Source organism: Malus domestica, chromosome 06 (genome assembly GCF_042453785.1).
Source record: "Malus domestica chromosome 06, GDT2T_hap1".
Lineage (NCBI taxonomy): Eukaryota > Viridiplantae > Streptophyta > Magnoliopsida > Rosales > Rosaceae > Malus > Malus domestica.
Genome location: NC_091666.1, coordinates 16,892,807 through 16,914,104, shown reverse-complemented (window position 1 = coordinate 16,914,104; position 21,298 = coordinate 16,892,807).

The window sequence follows — 21,298 nt, the reverse complement described above, 5'->3', positions numbered from 1 at the left end:
GAGGAAAACACAAGGTGGATTCAAGGAGCTTGGAGGTGACTTGAAGGCCCTCCACTTGGGTGAATCCCTTGTGTAAACAAGGATGAGCTTCAAGGGTAAAGAAACTCTAAATCTTTACTTCTCTTTAATGTTGTTAAAGAGTTTATTTTGGTTCACCATATACTAGGCTTTGAAAGTCATGGGTTTTATGAATTGTTTTTGGATGCATGACTACTTTAAAGTGTTAATTGCTAGCATATGTATTCAAATGTTCATACTTGTTCTTAGCTAGGACAAAATTTTTCCTTCAAGTAGTGCGCCATAGGCACGGGTGGAAAGAAAAGAAAAGAAAATTTTGTGCAAAGAAAAAAAAAAAAAAAGAGTTGAATTTGACCCTAAGAGTTGTTTAATTCTTTCCCTTATGTCTAAAAGTTGATTTCTGCAATCTAAGTGAATTCTAAGTTCAAGTTCATTACTTTATTTGCTATTGCTTTAAGAACGTTTGTTTTCCCTTACATTCATTTGTTAGCCAACACCCCAAGCCCCGTTACAACCTTTGACTTCAATCTTGAGTGTTATGTGTTTCAATTTGTGGAGTTTGAATTTGGTATGAGCATATGGTGTCACTGGTTCTCGCATCTAAGTAGTAGCATTCCATTCATGAGATCATATCTAAACATGCTTATTAACTCCAGAAATTGCTTTCTTTGTGATACATATATGTGAGCGTTCGTTTTCATATCTACATCAATCTTCTCACATATAACTAATATAGGGTGTGTAGTCAGAAAATCTGAGTGAAAGTTGAGTGCATATCTTGTAAGGAATTGAGTGAATTCTCTAAGGCAAGTTACTACATTCAAAACATTGTTTTAATTTCTTAAAATGTGAACTAGTAAGTAGTGACTATGATTAAGTATGTGCTCAAGTGTAAAGATGACTCAAATCTGTGGGGATAATGATTTTTAACATGTCATGTGCATTGGAAATCCCTGACGCAATTGTTGGAAGGTTTAGGTTGTGTTTTATTTGTTTTGTTTCGTTTTATTTCTTTGTTTGCTCGAGGACTAGCAAAAGCTAAGTGTGGGGGAATTTGATAGGAGCATTTTTATGCGACTTAATTGGCTTGTTCTCGTACGTTTACGTTGTGTGTCTTTAGTTATTTTAGTGTTTAAAGTCACTTTTATGTGTTTTTAGGTTTTAAGGTCAAAGTATGCATACATGTGCATTTTGGAGTCGTTTGGAGCAGTTTTTGTGCATCAAATGGATTGCATATGCTTGGAAGTAAGAAGATGGATGAAATTGAAGATCAAATGAGCATAGGATTGAATGATGATGTGAAGAATTGGATTCAAGACAAATAAAGAATGATGTGTTCAAAAATAAGCAACCAGCCGTGTGCTCCACCCTTGCCATTACTCTTCCTTGCCGTGCAAGGAAGAGTCATTCTTTCCTAAATCTTGCATTTAAACACTTTCCTAATCTACTTTAAAGCCTTGCCACACCTTTTAGCTTATTTCCTTTAAATTTCTGATTTGTTTCCCTAAATTGTAGAAGCTTTAGACTTAATTTCTATTTACCTAGTTAACCTAGGGTTTGATTTCCTTTATCCCTTTAAATAAACCCCTTGTTGCAGCAAACACATGGCAAAGAAAGCAAACACATGGCAAAGAAAAGAATGTTGCAGCACACACATGGGAGCACACGGCATGGGCAAAAATTGTGTGTGTTTTGTAGTTGAAATGATGAAGCGTGTGTGTGTGTAAATGTAAAGGAGAAACATGGCAGAAAATGTGTGTGTTTTGTGGTTGAAATACTGCAAAGAACATGTATGTGTGCAAGTGTAATGGCAAAGCAAAGAAACATGGCAGCAAACCCACATGCAAAGTGGAAGAAAAGCACAAGGCATGGGCAGAAAATTGGTGTGTTTTGTGGTTGAAATGATGAAGCATGTGTGTATAAATGTAAAGGGGAAACATGACAACTCATACCCACACAAGCTGCACATGCAAAGGAAATGGAGTGGTCCTCTCTCAAGCCTATAAATACCACCTCCCATATTCATCAAAGAGAACAGATTTTGATCCCTTACCTTAGCCGCACCTCTCCATCACCATTCTCTAAAAATTCAGCCAAACACCACCCCTAGCCACACCACCCATCAACCCTAAACCTTTCCATACCATTCCCCATCCATTCTACACCATAAAAACCACCCAAAACCTGTTCTAAATCTCTTATGCCGTGACTATTGCAAGGAAGGAAGGAGAAGGAACATCTTGTGCCGTGCCTATGCCCAAGCCTTGGGAGTGTTGGAGCGTTTCTAGGTGTTTTCTATCTTTGATTTCAATGTTTAATTTAAGTTATCTTTGTGTAATTGCGAGCATGAGGAACTAAACCCCTCTTAGTTAGGGGGTGATTCGAAACTATGTTCATGCTTACAATATGATTTGATTACATCCAGTTGTGATTCATAAGTTGTGAATTCAATTTACTTATCCGTTCGTATAAAAACTGATTTGTGTATGTTGGCTGAGAGTGCACGCTTAATTTTCATGCATGAATTTGACGCTAGAATATAAGGGAGTTTCACCTAACCGTTATGAACTTATATTCACAAGTAGTGAAGGTTGCTAGTCACAATCACGTTAAGTAAATTCTTGGCATAAGTTTCATGCAAATCATAGTAACGAGTGCCTCGTCAATGCTTATGTTTTTCATAGAACTTAATGATGTAGGGAACTTGTAGGGAATGTTTTGGGTTGTCGTATGCAATCATCCAACCTAATAACTTGTGGAAAAACTGAGGGTTAATTAGTGCAATTCACGGTTAATTTGGGGCGTTGAGTATTCATAGTTTATCGAAAAGCAACTGGAAATCGTTTTGTATGCAAGTGTGACATGTGTGGAGAAGAACCTCCTAGCTAGCCTTCCATCCATAAGTTTCATTCAAATTCATTTACAATCTGTTTTGTTTTACAAAGTTTGTTTTGTTTTCAAATTCGTCAAGAACCAATCTCCCATTTATTTCAAAGTGTTAGATTAGTTAGTAATCACTTTAGTTTGTGTTTTTAAGTGTCTTGAGTCAAGTCATAACCCAATTTCGTCCAATTTAGTGTTAGGTGTACTTTTTTTTTTTTTTTGGTCAAGGATGTGTTAGGTGTTCAAAACTGCCCAGAAAGTGTTTTTAAGGCAGTTTTGAGTGTTTATTTGCTGTTTTGAATCTTTTTGTTTATCTTAGTATTTTAAAGTATAGTTTTGCATTCTTTGAGTCTAGTTTAGTGTTTTAAACTTTGTTTTTTACGTTTTCAAGTCAGTTTCCAAGTGATTTAGCAATCCCTCCTAATCCCCGGCCTAGAACGATCCCTACTTACATTCTTTACTACAATTGACAAAAAGAGGGTTTAATTTGTGTGCTTATATATTTCGCATCAGATTCTATAGGCGATTCATCAAAGACTTTTCAAATATTTCCCAACCCCTTTGCCGACTTCTACAAAATGATGTGCCATTCAAGTTCGATGATGAGTGTGAGAAGTCATTCAATCATCTCAAGGAGATGCTAACTTCGGCCCCCATCATAGTCCCACCAGATTGGAGCCTTCCCTTTGGGCTTATGTGCGATGCCTTAGATTATGCATTAAGGGCTGTTTTGGGACAAAGGAAGGACAAGAAGCAACACGTCATCTATTATTCATCCCGGACCTTGAATGATGCCAAATTGAATTATTCCACCACTGAAAAAGAACTTCTTACTGTTGTATTTGCTTTAGATAAGTTTCGTTCTTATTCACTTGGAACTAAAGTTATAATTTACACTGATCATATAGCTTTGAAGTATTTGCTCATAAAGAAGGAGGCCAAGCCAAGGCTTATTCGTTGGATGTTACTTCTCCAAGAGTTTGACGTGGAAATCCGAGACAAGAAAGGGAGTGAAAACGTGGTGGCTGATCATTTAAGTCATTTGGAGCATGATGAGGACCCATTACCTATTCCAAAAGTGTTCCCAGACGAACAATTGCTATCCATTGAGGTAAATGAGCCATGGTATGCTGATTTAGTAAATTATTTAGTGACTAAACAAGTTCCAAGCACCCTAAACAAGCACCAACGTGATAAACTTAAAAAGGATGAACGGTTTTATGTTTGGGATGACCCTTATTTGTGGAAATATTGCCCCCATCATATTCTACGTAGGTGAGTGCATGATTCTGAGTTTCATTCGATTTTAACTTTCTGTCACACTTATGCGTGTAGGGGTCATTTTGGCACACAACGCACAACATATATGGTTTTAGAATGTGGATTTTATTGGCCTACTATCTTTAGGGATGCTAGAACTTTTTGTATGACTTGTGATCATTGTCAAAGAACGGGTAATATAAGTGCAAAAGACCAAATGCCACATCATCCTATCTATTCTGTGAAATCTTTGATGTATGGGATATTGATTTCATGGGTCTTTTTCCTTCCTCACATGGTTTCTTTTATATATTACTTGTTGTGGATTATGTGTTGAAATAGGTGGAAGCAAAAGCCACCCGTACTAATGATTCTAAAGTGGTTGCAGATTTTGTTAAAACTAACATATTTGCAAGATTTAGAATGCCCAAGTACGAATCAGTGATAGGGGATCCCATTTTTGCAATCCAACCATTAAGGTGCTGCTCAAGAAATACAATGTCATGCATAAGGTTTTAACACCTTATCATCCTCAAACAAGTGGGCAAGCCGAGGTTTCGAATAGGGAAATCAAGCAAATTTTGGAGAAGACAGTTGGACCAACTCAGAAAGATTGGAGCTTGCGTTTGAATGATGCATTGTGGGCATATCGTACGGCCTATAAAACACCAATTGGGATGTCACCATTTCGGCTCATCTATGGGAAACCATGCCATCTTCCCGTGGAGTTGGAGCATCATGCACATTGGGCAGTTAAGACATTCAATATAGACATTGATGCCAATAAAATTTATAGGAAGCTTCAATTGAATGAGCTTGAAGAGATTCGGAATGAGGCTTATGAAAACGCTCACATTTACAAAGAGAAAACAAAGGCAGCCCATGACAAGATGATTCGTGGAGTTGGAGCATCATGCACATTGGCCCTTTGATGCCTAAAATAAGTTAACACACAAATTAAACCCTCTTTTTATCAATTGTAGTAAAATATGTAAGTAGGGATCGTTCTAGGCCGGGGATTAGGAGGGATTGCTAAATCACTTGGAAACTGACTTGAAAACGTAAAAACAAAGTTTAAAACACTAACTAGACTCAAAGAATGCAAAACTATACTTTAAAACACTAAAACAAACCAAAAGACTCAAAACAGCCCCTAAACACTCAAAACTACCTTAAAAACACAATCTGGGCAATTTTGGGACTCTCACACAAACTTGGACAAATTTTGGTTTTCTAATGAACTAAAACACTTAAAAACATAATCTAAGACAAGTTCTAATTAATATGACTCAAAGAAATAAGATGGGGTTGATTTTCGACGAAAATAATTAAATTAAGACAAGAACAAAGTAAACAAATTCTTAGACAAATTTAAGTGAATCAAAACAGATTGTAAAATGAATTTGAATGAAACTTATGGATGGAAGACTAGCTAGGAGGTTCTTCTCCACACATGTCACACTTGCATACAAAACGATTTCCAGTTGCTTTTCGATAAGCTATGAATACTCAACACCCGAAATTAACTGTGAATTGCACTAATTAACCCTCAGTTTTTCCACAAGTTATTGGATTGGATGATTGCATACGACAACCCAAAACATTCCCTACAAGTTCCCTACATGAATTGCATAATAGAGATACAAGCAATAATCATTAAGTTCTATGAAAAACATAAGCATTGACGAGGCACTTGTTACTATGATTTGCATGAAACTTATGCCAAGAGTTTACTTAACGTGATTGTGACTAGCAACCTTCACTACTTGTGAATATAAGTTTATAACGATTAGGTGAAACTCCCTTATATTCTAGCGTTAAATTCATGCATGAAAATTAAGCGTGCACTCTTAACCAACATACACAAATTAGTTTTTATATGAACGGATAAGTAAATTGAATTCACAACTTATGAATCACAACTGGATGTAATCAAATCATATTGCAAGTATGAACATAGTTTCGAATCACCCCCTAACTAAGAGGGGTTTAGTTCCTCATACTCACAAAGCAAAGATACATAAAATTAGACATTAAAATTAAAGGAAAGAAAACACCTAAAATGCTCCAACTTGGGTAGCAAGTGCATCCAAGAATTCTCCTTTGCTTGCTTGCGGCAGATTGCTTTGTGGATGGATTTTTGGGTAGTTTTATGATGTAGAATGGATGGGGAATGGTATGGAAAGGTTTAGGGTAAGTGTGGAGGAGTGTTTGATGGTTTGAGGGTGGTGGAGAACTAGGCAAAGAGGGTGGAAGAAGGTGGAGTGGCTGTTATGTTTTCTAGACACTAGAATGGTGTTTTTGGGGTGTTTTGCTTCCTAGGGTGTGTATGGACGAATTTTTGTGATAAAATGATGAATATGGGGGATTGTCCTTTGGCCAAGGGGTGTAAACATGTATTTATAGGCCCAAAAAACCTTAGAAAATCAGGTTAGGTTAAGGATGAAATGCATGGCAATTTGTGTGTGTGGTGTGCAATGGTCCAAGGGTGAAAATGAAGTAATGATGCAAAGTGTGAAGGGTAAAATGGAGTGGTGTTGTAGCTAGGGAGCATGAATGATTGTGTACATTGCATAGAGATGGAAAGGGAGGTGAAATGTGTCAACAAATGGGTCAAAGGTGCAACAACATATGTTGCACATGGCATTGGATTCCAAATGTGAATGATGGAGCATCAATTGGTGCATGTAATGGATGTAAATGTTGTCTAAAATCTAATGAGTGAAGGGAACAAGAGGTATCAAGCAATTGAGTGTAATAATTAAATGAATTGAAGCATGAAATTAGAAATTATGTAGGGGACAAGAGTGATCAAGCATGGCATGGAATCCAAAGGGAATTCTATGTGGTTTGCATGGCAAGGAATGCAAGTTGGGGTGACAGATTTTTGGGCTGTTTTCTTCATCTTTTGGACCATAATTCTTCATATTCTTGGCCTCTTTAATTCTCAAATTCGTCCATCCACTTTGGCCCAAATATGTGACATGCATTCCAAGCTCCATTTTGCTCCAAAATGCTCCAAAATGCATCTTCTTGCCTACTTTGTCCATAAAATCTGAAAACACACGAAAATGACTTTAAACATTAAAATAACTAAGGAAACACGACATAAATGCACAAGAACAAGCCAACTAAGTCGCATAAATATGCTCCTATCACCCTTTTGTTATTACTAATGTTTTCCCTTATGATGCAGTCCAAATTAAAAGTTTGAAGACAGGACATGAATTCAAAGTCAATGGACACCGTTTGAAGCCCTACTATGAGACTTTTGAGGAGCATGCCATGGAGGACATACCCCTCCATGCCATTGGCCCTATTGAAGCTTAATAAGAGGTATCGTCCGACTAGAAGATGTTAAAGTAAGCGCTTCTTGGGAGGCAACCCATGTGTTCAAACGAGGGCTTGATGGAATTCTAGCTCCATAACCAGATTTTAGTTCATAAACTCTACTCTTTCTTGCTTTTACTTTTCCATGATTGTCGTGATTGTTAGTTGTGTTGTTTGCTTGCTTGCATGTGAGTCTATCTTTGAAACATTGAGGACAATGTTTGCTTGCATGTGAATCTACGTTAAAAAAGCTGTTTTTGGATGAATTTTCATGGGATTTTACCACCTAGCACTACTAGAGTTGTTTTTCACTATTTTTAAGTGTTTTTAGTGTGTTTTGAACCGTTTTAGTGTGTATTGAAAGAAAAATACGAAATTTGAAAGAAAAAAAATTAGAAAAGCTTTGGAAAAACCCAAAAAGAGTCGTTTTAGAGTCATTTTTGTGTGTTTGTGTCTTAGGTTACCTTCCAACACAATGATGAAGATTTGGTTTTTAATTGCATGACTGTTAAAGAAAATTACAAACATGGATGAAAGTTTGATATGCTCTTTGGTTTATGCTTGGTTGTAGTTGTCATTAACGAATTCACATGTAATCACAAAGAAAACAAAAACAGGAACTCAAACTAAGGCTACAACCCTGAGAGACTTGAGCCTAAACTTTATTTGGAGAGTTATTAATCTATAATTTCTTGTTTTCTAAAGTCGTTGCATGATCTCATTATTCTTTGCTTAGTTACTACTTAGAATACCTTTTTTTAATTTAGTTCCAAATACTAGAACTCATGCCCATTTCATTCAAAGCTTAAAATTGAGTGCATAACATATAACAAGATGGAGTTGTTTAGTAGTTACCACTAGAGCCAAAAAGCCTTCATCCCATGCATTTGTTTGTAGGTTTAACCCCTTTGAGCCTTAATTAGCCTAATTTCTTTGTTAGCCACATTATCTTTACCTAGCCTAGAATAGGACGAACCATACCCTTGTTCTTAAAGTATAGTGGAGCATGACTTTGAGGGAATTCCTTTTGATCAAACATATTGCAAAAATCAAGTGTAGGGGAAGGTTATGAACACGGGTAGAAGAAAAAAAAAGAAAAAAAAAACGTGAAAAGAAAAAAAAAGAAGAAAAAGGGGAAAAAGAAAAAGAAAAAAAAGTTGTGAAATAAGTGAGAATGAACTCACAAGTATTGGGTGTTGAAGAAAGGGTCCAAAAATTCGTATATGACCCTAAGTATGTACGAAATCCCCTTAGTGTTTCAAGTTATTTGTTCCATTCAAGAGTGAATTCTAAGTTGATTTCATTACATTGCTTACTATTGCTTTAAGAACCTTTGTTTATCCGTAACCTTTCTTTGTTAGCCAATACCCTTAGCCCCGTTACAACCCTTAGACTTTTATCTTGGTTGTTGTGTATTTCAATATGTGGAGTTTGGGATTGGTATGAGCATATGGTATCCCTGGTTCTCGCATCTAAGTAGTGGCATTCCATTCATGAGATCATATATATGTACATGTATTAATAATTCCAGAAAGTGCTTTCCTTGTTTATAACATATGTGAGTACGTAGTCTACATGTTTACATCAATCTTCTCACATATACCTAGTATAAGGAGTGTAGTCAGAAAATCTGTGGGCATATAGAGAGTATATCCCGTTAGGAATTGGGGGAATTCTCTAAGGCATGTTACTACATTCAAAATGTTGTTTTAATTGATTAAATGTGAGCTAGTGAGTGGTGATTGTGATTAAGTATGTGCTCAAGGGTAAGGATGGCTAAAATCTATGTGAGTAGTGATTTTTAGCATGTCATGTTGCATTGGAAATCCCTGAGGCAAACGTTGGAAGGTTTAGGTTATGTTTTGTTTGTTTTGTTTGTTTTGTTTTGTTCGAGGACTAGCAAAAGCTAAGTGTGGGGGAATTTGATAGGAGCATATTTATGTGACTTAGTTAGCTTGTTTTCTTGCATTTCTGTTATTAGTTCCTAGTTATTTTAGTACTTTAAGCTATTTTCAGGTGTTTGTAGGGTCAAATGGCAAAAGTGGCAAGAAAGTGCATTTTGGTGCATTTTAGAGCACTTTTGGGCTGAAACGGATAGCATGCATATGGAGCACAAGGAATAGATGTTTTTGAAGATCAAATGAAGCAAAGAATGTACTAAAGAGATGGAGAAATTAATTGAAGACTTGGAAGATGAGTAATCAGCTGCAAGGGGACCTAAATACTTGGTTCTAGAAGCCACAACATGTTCCTATAAAGGTGCCACATGTTTTATCCTTGTTCCTTCTCGAAACCTACACAAATACCCTTCTAGAAGGCTTATCCCTATCCCTAAACATATGCCACACCACGCTTTCTAGAATCCCTAGAAAGGTGGCGCCTTCTTCCCTTCTAGAAACCTATGAACCTGCCACAAGACATTCCTTCTAGAACCCCTAAATAGGTGCCGCACCCTTGTCCTTCTAGAAGCCCTAAAATCTGCACAAACCCAAGTTCTTTTCCCTTTTGGATTAGGCCAAGCTTTATCCTTGTCATCCAAGAATTTGGTGCCGCAAACCCTAAGCCTTTTCTTTTCAGAATTTGTGAAAACCCTAGCATATAAATACATCATTATGCCGCACAATTCAGGGCACCATCCCTCATATATTTCGCACCACCATCTGCCATAATTCATTCTACATCACGGAAACACATTCAACTGCAACCTTGGAGAAGAGGAAGTTTTGTCGTGGCTTCCATTGGAGGAGAAGGACCTTGTGCCGCAAGCCACCTACAACCATTGAAGTTCTAAGACTTCTTTCTTTCCTCGTTTCATTTCCATGTTTATTTTACATTGCTTTTCAATTATTATGAACATAAGGAACTAAATTCCTTTTAGTTGAAGGTGAATTCGAAGCATGGCCATATGTTTAATATGAATTGATTACTTTCAGTTATTGTTTCGTAAAACATGAATGTGATTTACTTATCTGTGTTATTGAGAACCTGTTCTTGTGTGTTTATTAAGGATGCATACTTAGTTTGCATGCAGGGATTTGATGCTAGATTATAAGGGAATTTCACCTAATCATTATGAACTTATAATTAAAAGTAGTGGAGATTGCTAGTCACAATCGTGTTAAGTAAATTCTTGGCGAGAGTATCATGTAGTTCATAGTTACGATTGCCTTGTCAATGCTTATGATTTTCATAGAACGTAATGATCTTTGATATGTATCTCTATCCTGATGTTCATATAGGGAACTTGAGAAGAATAATTTGGTTGTGATGTGTTGTCCATTCAATTCAATGAATTTAGGGAATTTTGAAAGTTAATTAGTGCATTCATAATTAATTTGGGGCATTGTTATTCATGGTTTAAAGAAACAATATTGGAAATTGATTTATGTTGCATATGTTTCATGTGTGGAGAAGGATCCTTTGGCTAACTTTTTACCATTCAAATCACCCAATTTCATAACTAGTTTACTTTGTTTTGCAATCTGTTTAGTTTAATTAATTTCATTTAAATCAATCCTCCCTTTAATTAAGTGTGTTAGATTAGTTAGAAAAGTGTTCAAATATGTCCAATTTAGTGTTTTGAGTCTTAATAGTCTTAAATTTATCCAATTAACTCCCTAGAGTTAGTTTTGAGTCAATTTCACTTAGTTTTGCCGTTTTGAGTAGTTTGAGTCAGTTTTAAGTCTTAAGTGTTTAATTTTGTGTTTCTAAGTCTAGTTTAGTGTTTTCATGCCTAGTTAAGTGTTTTTAAGTCTTCTTTGTGTTGATTAGCAGCCCTTCTAATCCCTGTCCTAAAACGATCCCTACTTTCATATAGTACAATCATAGGGTTTTAATTTAAGTGTTAGAATTTATCACATCAGTTCCCACCTTATCTCATTTTGATCCACGAAGCACTCAATGTGAAAATGAAGTGAAAAAGATCATTCACCTTCAAAGTATTGCTAATCAAATGCCAAATGCATTTAATGATGCTTCGAAAGTGACAAAGTCACATATACCAGCTGCAAATGCACCTAGAAGAATTGATGTCCCTATTGAACCAAATAAAGTGGCAGCAAATGATTCATCTGGTGCACGACTGAAGCGTGGTAGACCCTCAGGTTTAAAAGATTCAGCCCCTCGAAAGAGAAAATGAGGGCACAGTTGAAGCCAAATAAAATCATTCAGGAAAAGAGAATGAATGATAAATCCACAATTCATGATTCTATACTTCCAAAAAAAGAAAATGTCCTTGATGAGACATATGTCCCTGCAGAGACAGAAGTACATGAAAGCAAAGAAATATCCATAAATTATGCAAGTACTAACGAATTGTGGGGTCAAAATGAAATAATCATCGATGACAAGTTCGTATTTGCAGTAGCCACTGAAATTATACTAAGCGATGACATTGAACCCCACTCTCATGATGAATAAAAACAAAGACAAGATTGACCTAAGTGGTAAGATGCAATCCAGGCAAAATTAAATTCCTTAGAAAGGCGAAGTGTTTTTGGACGAGTAGTCCAAACCTTGCTTGGTGTAAACCCGGTGGGTTACAAATGGGCATTTACAAGGAAACGCAACGAGAAAAACAAGATTGCAAGATATAAAGCAAGATCATGTGGTAAAAAACTAACACACAAATTAAACCCTCTTTTTGACAATTGTAGTATGGATCGTTCTAGGCCGGGGATTAGGAGGGACTACTAATCAACTCAAATTAGACTCAATTACACTTAACTAGACTTAAAAACACTAAACTAGACTCTTATGATTCAAGACTGACTCAAACTACTCAAAACTACACAAAACAAACAAATTGACTCAAAACTAACACTAAGGATGACTTTGGACAAAATTTGAACTAAAAAGACTCAAAACACTAAAAGACACCAATTGCACAGATTCTAACTAAAAGACACGAAATATAAAAGGGGGGGGAGTGGTTTTGACGAATTTAAAACTAGAACTAAGTACTTGCAGAAACAAACTAAAGGTAATATGAAATTGGATGTTTTTAGGGTTGTAAGGCTAGTTAGAGGGTCCTTCTCCACACATGACACACTCGCATACAAATCGATTTCCAGTTACTCTTCCTATAAACTATGAATGACAATGCCCCAAATTAATCGTGAGAAGCACAAATTAACTTTCAGATTTTCCGAAATTCATTAAATTGGACTCAACGACGCAACCAAATTATTCTTATCAAGTTCCCTATATGAATAGCATGATAGAGATACATATCAAAGATCATTAAGTTCTATGAAAATCATAAGCATTGACAAGACATTTGTAACTATGAACTGCATGATACTCCTGCCAAGAATTCACTTAACACAATCATGACTAGTGACTTTTACTTAACACAATCATGACTAGTGCCAAGAATTCACAAGAATAAGTTATCAATCAAACAGATAAGTAAATTGCATTCACGATTCATGGAATCATAACTGGATGTAATCAATTCATATCACATATATGTTCATGGCTTTGAATTCACCTTTAACTAAAACGAAATTAGTTCCACATGGTTGCAATTAAACAAAAACAATCTAATTTAAACATTGAACTAAAACTAAGGATACAATACACCTAGGAACGTTCCCGCATTCCAAAGCCTTGAATGGCAAACACAACTCCAAGGGTCTCCTCTCCTTCCTTCCTTGCAAAGTTGCAGCACAATTGTATTTTTCTGATGTTTTGGCTCTTGTGTGTGTGGTGATAAATATATATTTATAGGCCTAGAGTTTGCACAATTTTTGAAGGAAAAAGGATTGCACAATCCTAAGATGAAAGGGAGTAGGATACACAGCAGGTTTCTAGAAGAGAAGGGATTAAATTCGTCAGATTTCTAGAGGAAAAAGGGATCAAGTTATTTGCATTGTTTCAGGGCTTCTAGAATCAGTTATTAGGTATTCTAATGTGATAAGGAATCGCCCTTGCAGCTGGAATTAAGGTAGGATAAGATTAGGATAGGATAGGATAAGATAAGGTTAGTTTGGATAATGTTGGATAAGATTTTAGATAATGTTCCTTCCTTTTAGCTGATTCCTTATCTTCTTTGTGTTGACTTTATTTTCTTCATCTCTTCAGCATATTCCTAGCCTCTTGAACTTCAAAAACGTCCATCACCTTGCTCCATACATATGCTATTCATTCTTGACCCAAAACTGCTTCAAAATGCTCCAAATTGCACTTTCTTGCCAACTTTATCATTTGGACCTACAAACACATGAAAATAACTTAAAACACTATAATAAGTAGAAATTAGCTATGAAAATGCAAGAAAACAAGCTAACTAAGTCGCATAAATATGCTCCTATCAAATTCCCCCACACTTACCTTTTGCTAGTCCTCGAGCAAAACAAAACAAACAAAATAAACAAAACATAACCTACACCTTCCAACATTTGCCTTAGGGATTTCCAATGACACATGGCATGTTAAAAATCACTTCCCACATATTTTAGCTATCCTTACCCTCGAGCACACACTTAATCGTAGTCACCACTCACTAGCTCACATTTAATCAATTAAAACAATGTTTTGAATGTAGTAACATGCCTTAGAGAATTCCCTCAATTTCTCACTGGATATACTCTCTATTTTCACATAGATTTTCTGACTACACTTATACTAGGTATATGTGACAAGATTGATGTAAACATGTAGACTAGCACTCACACATGTATATGATCTCATGAACGAAATGCCACTACTTAGAAGCAAGAACCAGGGTTTCCATATGCTCATACCAATTTCAAACTCCACATATTGAAACACATAACAACCAAGATACAAGTCAAAGGGTTGTAATAGGGCTAAGGTAACAATGAAAGGTTAAGGATAAACAAAGGTTCTTAAAGCAATAGTAAGCAAAAATAATGAAATTGACACTTAGAATTCACTTTTGAATGCAGCAACCAACTTTAAACACCCATGGGAGATTCACAAAACACTTAGGGCCAGATTCAAACTTTTGGACCCTTTCTTCAACAACCAATACTTGTGAGTTCATTCTCACTTATTTCTCAATTCTTTTTCTTTCTTTCTCAACTTTTTCTTCTTTTTCTCCTTCTTTTTCATGCTTTTTTTTCTTTTTTCTTTTTCCTTTCGTTGGAAATAACCTTCCCCCACACTTGTTTTCTGCATAATGTTTGATCAAAAGGAATTCCCTCAAAGTCAAGCTCCACTATACTTTAAGAACAAGGGTATGGATAGTCCTATTCTAGGCTAGGTAAGGATAATGTGGCTAACAAAGCAAATAGGCTAAATAAGGCTCAAAGGGGTTAAACCTACAAAACATATGCAAGGGAATAAGGCTTTTTGGCTCTGGTGGTAACTAAACAACTTCATCTTGTTATATGTTATGCGCTCAATTTAAAGCTTTGAATGAAACGGGCATGAGTTCTAGTATTTGGAACTAAAATGATGAAAAAGCATTCCTAGTAGCAACCAAGCAAAGAAATAATGAGAGCATGCAACGACTTTAGAAAACAAGAATTCACAGATTAATAACTCTCCAAACAAAGTTTAGGCTCAAGTCTCTCTGGGTTGTAGCAATAGTTTGAGTTCCTTCCTTCAAGCATGTTACAAAAACTGAATTTTTTCCTTTGTGATTATATGTGAATTCGTTAATCACAACTACAACTAAGCATTAACCAAAGAGCATATCAAACTTCCACCCATGTTTGTCGCTTTCTTTAACAGTCATGCAATTAAAAACCAAATTCTCATCATTGTGTTGGAAGGTACCCTAAAACACAAACAAACACACAAAAACGACTCTTTTTGGATTTTTCAAAACTTTTTCTATTTTTTGTTTTTCAAATTTTTCTTTCAAAACACATTAAAACACTTCAAAACACACTAAAAACACTTCAAAACAGTGAGAAACAACTCTAGAGGTGCTAGGTGGTAAAATCCCACGAAAATTCATGAAAAACACTTTGTTTATCCCCCCCCTCACACTTAAACCAAACATTGTCCTCAATGTTTCAAACAGAGACTAACATGCAATCAAGAAAACAACACAACTAACAAACATGACAATTATGGCAAACTAAAAGCAATAAAGAGTAGAGTTAAGGAACGCAAATTTGGTTTTGGAGCCGGAGATTCCTAGGTCTTTTTTATTTGAACGCATGGGTTGCCTCTCCCAAGAAGCGCTTGCTTTAACATCTTCCAGCCGGATGATACCTCCATTTAAGCTTCACTAAGGTCAACGACATGGAATTGATATTTGAATGGGAGGTGATACATGAAATGATCCAGTAATGGTTTAAATTCTAAAGTGGGTGCCTGAATCATCAACAACCTGTTAGTAGAAAATGAAATTGAAATCCGAGGAGGTGGCTTACCTGTGTGCTTCGACAAGAACTCAAGGACAAACACCACTTCTTTGAAAGTTTTAGGAACTTTGCACTCGGCCAGATTTGGTGTGAGGGTTGCGACTTGTCCTGTGTCATAAAATCCAACTTCTTTGGGGTTGGTTGTCTCAAGTACATCATCTTTGATGAATTCTTGATATTCCCCAGCCACTTCTTTCTCTTGAATCATTCTTCTTGTTGTACAAAGTTCTATGATCACTGTGTTTATCACAATAAGTTGAAAGATGGTTCATTCGTGTACTTGCTAATCTATGAGGATGGCATGCTCATAGCCTTAAGCAATATTTCAAAGAAAATATTGGGAAGGGAAATCACAAGGGATAGACAAAAAGGTTTGGTGTGTTTGTCTCAAAAGCAAATGAGAAGGGAGTTCGAAATGAAGGATCTCGATGAAGTCAAGAAAATATTGGGAATGGAAATCACAAGGGATAGACAAAAAGGTTTGGTGTGTTTGTCTCAATAGCAATATCTTGAGAAGTTGTTACAAAAGTTTGGAGTAACAAAAGACACTAAGCTTGTAGGAACTCCATTAGGTGCCCACTTCAAGTTGAGCAATCAATAATGTCCCAAAACTGATGAAGAAAAGACGAAGATGAATGGTATTCCATATGCTAATTTGGTTTGAGGATTAATGTATGCTATGGTGTGCACTCGTCCTGATATAGCGCACGCAGCTGGAATTGCTAGTAGATTCATGCATAATCCTAGAAGAAAGCATTGGAATGCTGCTAAGTGGATACTAAGGTATTTACATGGAATGAGGGACAAGGGTATTTGTTTTGAAAGATGTGATGAAGGAATTGATAAGTTCTCAGTTGGATATGTAGACTCAGACTTTGTTGGAGACTTAGACAAGAGAAGATTGATGACTGGGTATGTGTTTACTATGGCAAAGGGTCTAATATGCTAGAGATCAATATTACAACCAACGGTGGCACTATCAACGACAGAAGAATAGTACATGGTGATCGTTGAAGCTATCAAATAAGCAATGTGGACTCTGGGGTTGTTAGGAGATTTAGGTGTAGAACAACACAAGTTGGATGTATATTGTGACAGCCAAAGTGCCATTTATTTGGCCGATATCATGTACATCATGCTAGGACTAAGCATATTGATGTATGATATCATTTTGTGAGAGAAGTGGTAGCTGAAGGTGAGATTCGTCTAAAAAAAGGTTGCTACAGAAGATTATCTAGCTGACATGTTGACAAAGGTGGTTAATACAGCTAAGTTCGAGCACATCTTGGATTTGGTGCAGTTGAAGCAAGTTTGATCTTGTGATATGGTGGAGCAACATAAGTTGTTTGATGCCTTGATATGGATTTCATGCCAAGGTGGAGATTGTTGGATTTGGTATTAAATCAATATGCCTAAACTAAAAAGAATATGCCTAAACTAAAAAGGATTAGGATATCTTGGAAGTAAGATATTTGGATTTGTGTTTCCTAGTTGGTTTGGGATTTGGTTTTAGTATAGGATTTGGTTTCCTATATTCTAGGGACTTTGTGTAAATCTAGGACATCTATTAGTATAAATAGATGGATGTGGGATAGAGTTTTGTGTATGAGAGTTTTTGAGAGGCATAAGTTTGTATACTTGAGAATACTTTGTGTTTGTGAGTTCTCTTGTATTTGTTGGTAATCAATAAAGCTTCCGTTGTTAGAGAGGTACTCTTATATTGGAGGAACTCTGAAATCATTGTGTTTTGTTTATTACTTGATTGGTTTTTGGTTTAGTTTACAAACAGTTCAATGGCTTATCATCAGAGTGTTTAACACCACGGGGCGTCCTCCATCGTAGTCTATCCAATGGGAAAGGAATCTGTATGTTACGTAACATATTTGATATGATGTGCTGCGATGGTAACGATTGTATAGCAAATTTTTGTGTTGCAACCGGGTCTTGAATCGATTTGGTGGTGCCAGTGACATGGTAGCTTTGGAAAACCTCCCAAGAAATTGAGATTTGAGGAAAATTTAAAAGCGAGTGATCATCTAGGTGGCCTGAGTTGTACATTTTTACAACTACATTGTAGTCGTCGCGGTTGGCGTGGTTGGGATCGAAAGACTGCCTGGTTATTAGGTCAGAAAGAAGTCAATTAGCTAGCTTTCTTTGAAGGTGAAGCTGCGGCTTGGGGTCTTTATTATTGTATTTATGGTGATAGCTGAGTGAAGTGTCACTCCTACTAGGATTAGAGATTAGTTTTCTTTTAGGAAATTGTGTGTCTGCGATTTCTTAATTGCTTGATTAATAAAAACCTAAGACAAGTAGGTTTAGAATTAGTTTACTTTTAGGGTGCATAATCTGAAAGGAATTTCTTTCAATGCAAGATTTTTAAGTGGACAATTTAAAAGGAACATAAACATATGTGTGTGTGCATATATATATATATATTGATATGAATTTCTATTAGTTGACTCCTACAACATAAAACGAATTTATTTCGGTGCACAATCTGATATACCAATTAGCATTCTCAATGTTCCCATGCTTTTCAAAATAATCAGCAAAGGCCATTACAGTATTGTCCGATAGTCTCCGATGACAATCTTTGCAACAACTAAACCCTTTTCCATCACTTCAATGGCCTTGTTTATGTTCTGGCTTGTCAACCTTCCTTCCATGAGGATCTCCCATGTCTTATAATTTGGTTGACCGCCTCTCTCCAATGTGTGCAGATGCAATGCCTCAGCTTTCTCAGTCAATTCCATTCCGCATATATGCACCAAGAAGGACATTGGAGACTCGAATATCATACCTAAAGCAATTGACACCATAAGAAATCCTCTTGACTTCCACAATATCACTTAACTTCACCAAGAACAACAACATCTGCATGTAATTGTTACCTGATATTATCAGAAACAATCTACAAATTCAAAACAAACTCGTTCAACCATTGATTATGCAAACTGCCAATTTGTTTATTCTTCTATTCTATATTGACAAAGTTTCCAAATTTTTATATAAAGAATGAGGACATGTATATATAAAAATTCTGTAGAATGTCAAAAATTACAAATTTTAAGTACATTTTGAGCAAACATGATATAAATTCAAATCAGGAGAGCATGGTTGAAGCGCTTAGACTTAAGGAGCTGAACAAAGCCGCGAAGGAGTTCGAGAACAAAGAGGCTATGGCCTCCATCGACCCAATTCTAACTCACGGTGAAGCTTGCAAAATGCGGGACCCATCTTCTCATGCACGTGAAGATTTCACGACCAGCCATGCAAGTCCAAGACCGCTCAGTTCACAGAAGGTACTCTAAATGGAGAAGACTGTTCCTTTGCCGTGAAAGGAAATCTGAGGGGTTAGGGTTGGATTCTTGATAGAAATGTTAGGAAACCAAATTTCTAAACCAAATGATGTGGATGTTGATGATTGAATTATTACTTAATTGTTGATTAATGGTCGTATTTCTTATTTGTCACAGCCCGTCCCGGAATTTTAATTCCGAGGACGTGAAATTACAGAAACGCCCTTAAACGGGATTAAGGTGCGTAATTTTGACATTTGTTTTACCTAAAAACATCCTAAACTAGGGTTAGATTTATAATTGTTTGTGTTAATATTTTGTATCTAGACTTAGGTGGGAGCCCCACTTCCTGAATTCCTTCCCTAAAACCCGTAAGCTTTATTCTCTCTTCTTATCCCTCTCAGTAACACTCTCTCTCTCTTTCTTCTTCGTAGAAAAACTCTCTCTCTTACTCTCGAACTCACTCGAACTCACGGCAAACACCATGAACAACCACAATCCTACACGAACGTACAATCTAAGATCACCATCGTGATCTTGGGAACTTCACGAGCACGGGGGTACAAGTTTCAAGTAAGTTTCATTTCAAAAACCCTAGTTTTAAAACACCCCGTGATTAAGCACTGTTCACAAACTTTGTTATGGTTGTGTTTTAGGTTAAAACAAGATCACCACGAGTCTTAGGAAGTCCCAAGGAGGCTCGGAGTGCCTCGTTTGAACAAAATGGACGTCGGGATCGTTGGGTTCGAGTTTGGCCGAATTTGAAGAATTTTGAAAGGTTTGATCTTGTTGTTTTTAGGCCTTAAAACCCTTCCAACGTGTTAGTACATGTGAAATTCTTCATTTTGGTATAAAATTCGAAGAAATTGGTTGAAAAACGAAGGAGAATAGTGGATTTGAAAATTTTCCAGAAACCGGCGAACAGTCGCCGGCGACCGGCGACTCGCCGGAGAAGACAGGGAATATTCCGTCAAACTGACGGAATATGCCAACGCCGTTACCGTTACCGTTGGGTTTTAACGGAATATTCCGAGAATATTCCTAACGCCGTTCACTGTAGCCGTCAGTGTGCACGGCACGTGGCCGCGCGTGGGGGGCGCGTAGGTCCGTGCCTTATTTGGCGCGTAGGGGCGCGTGAAGAGTCCAAAAATTATTTTAAAAATATGGGGATGATCCTGAGGTTGTGTAGGTCACTGTGGTATATTCATATACCTAATTTGAGCATCGTATGAAGAATTAATTACCTAGTTTGGTTTAGGTGCGTTAAATGTGCGTTAAATGATTGTTTTAAGTTATTTCACTTCTAGGTGGAACATATAACGAGGACGAGCACAACCAGGGACATCAAGGGGGTTACGACCCGGCGACATACCAGTGAGTGGGCATTGCTTTCTATATATATATATATACCTATATACTCGATTTCCCCAGAAATCAAATTTAATTGAAAAGTATATTGAAATGAAATGAAATATGATGTGATTGCCATGCATAGAATGTTATGGATATTATGAACTATTGTATGATGCATATATGTATAATGGTGCTGTGGACGCACAGGTAAGTATTTAATTAATATTATGATGATGATGATGAGATATATTGAGCTCATATCCTGCACCATGGTTTAGTGCTTATAGTATTCACTGCATCGTGCGCTCGCCTTGGATCCAAGTAGATGCTGGTCGTACAGTCCACGCGGAGTGGGTACGACAGGCCAGTCGTAGAGTGTTAGTGAGATTATGACTGGTGGGTGACCTTAGATTATGTACACTGATGATTGATGAGAAGCACTAGAGCGAATATTACCATGAGTCGTTCAGACTACATTAGGTGGTTCCGACTTATGTGCAGAAGGTCGGACAGGTCACGCGGAGTGACTCCGGCAGAGAGTGATATTAATAGATGTTGAGCTCTAGGTTTAATCGTTCAGGGCTATTAGAGGGCCTCCGATTGATTGTTTCTTTTACCTGATTTATATCATGTCAATGCATTCATACTAAACTGTTGAAATGGGCATGGTACATTCTTATTGAATCTGTTATAAGATTGATGATCGAGATGTTGAGATATATTTATGCTATATGCTATTTTTCTGGGAAAGTATACAGGTTTTCCAAAAAGGGGTTATAAATGTGGATTTATGAAATGATTTAGAAAAGCTTG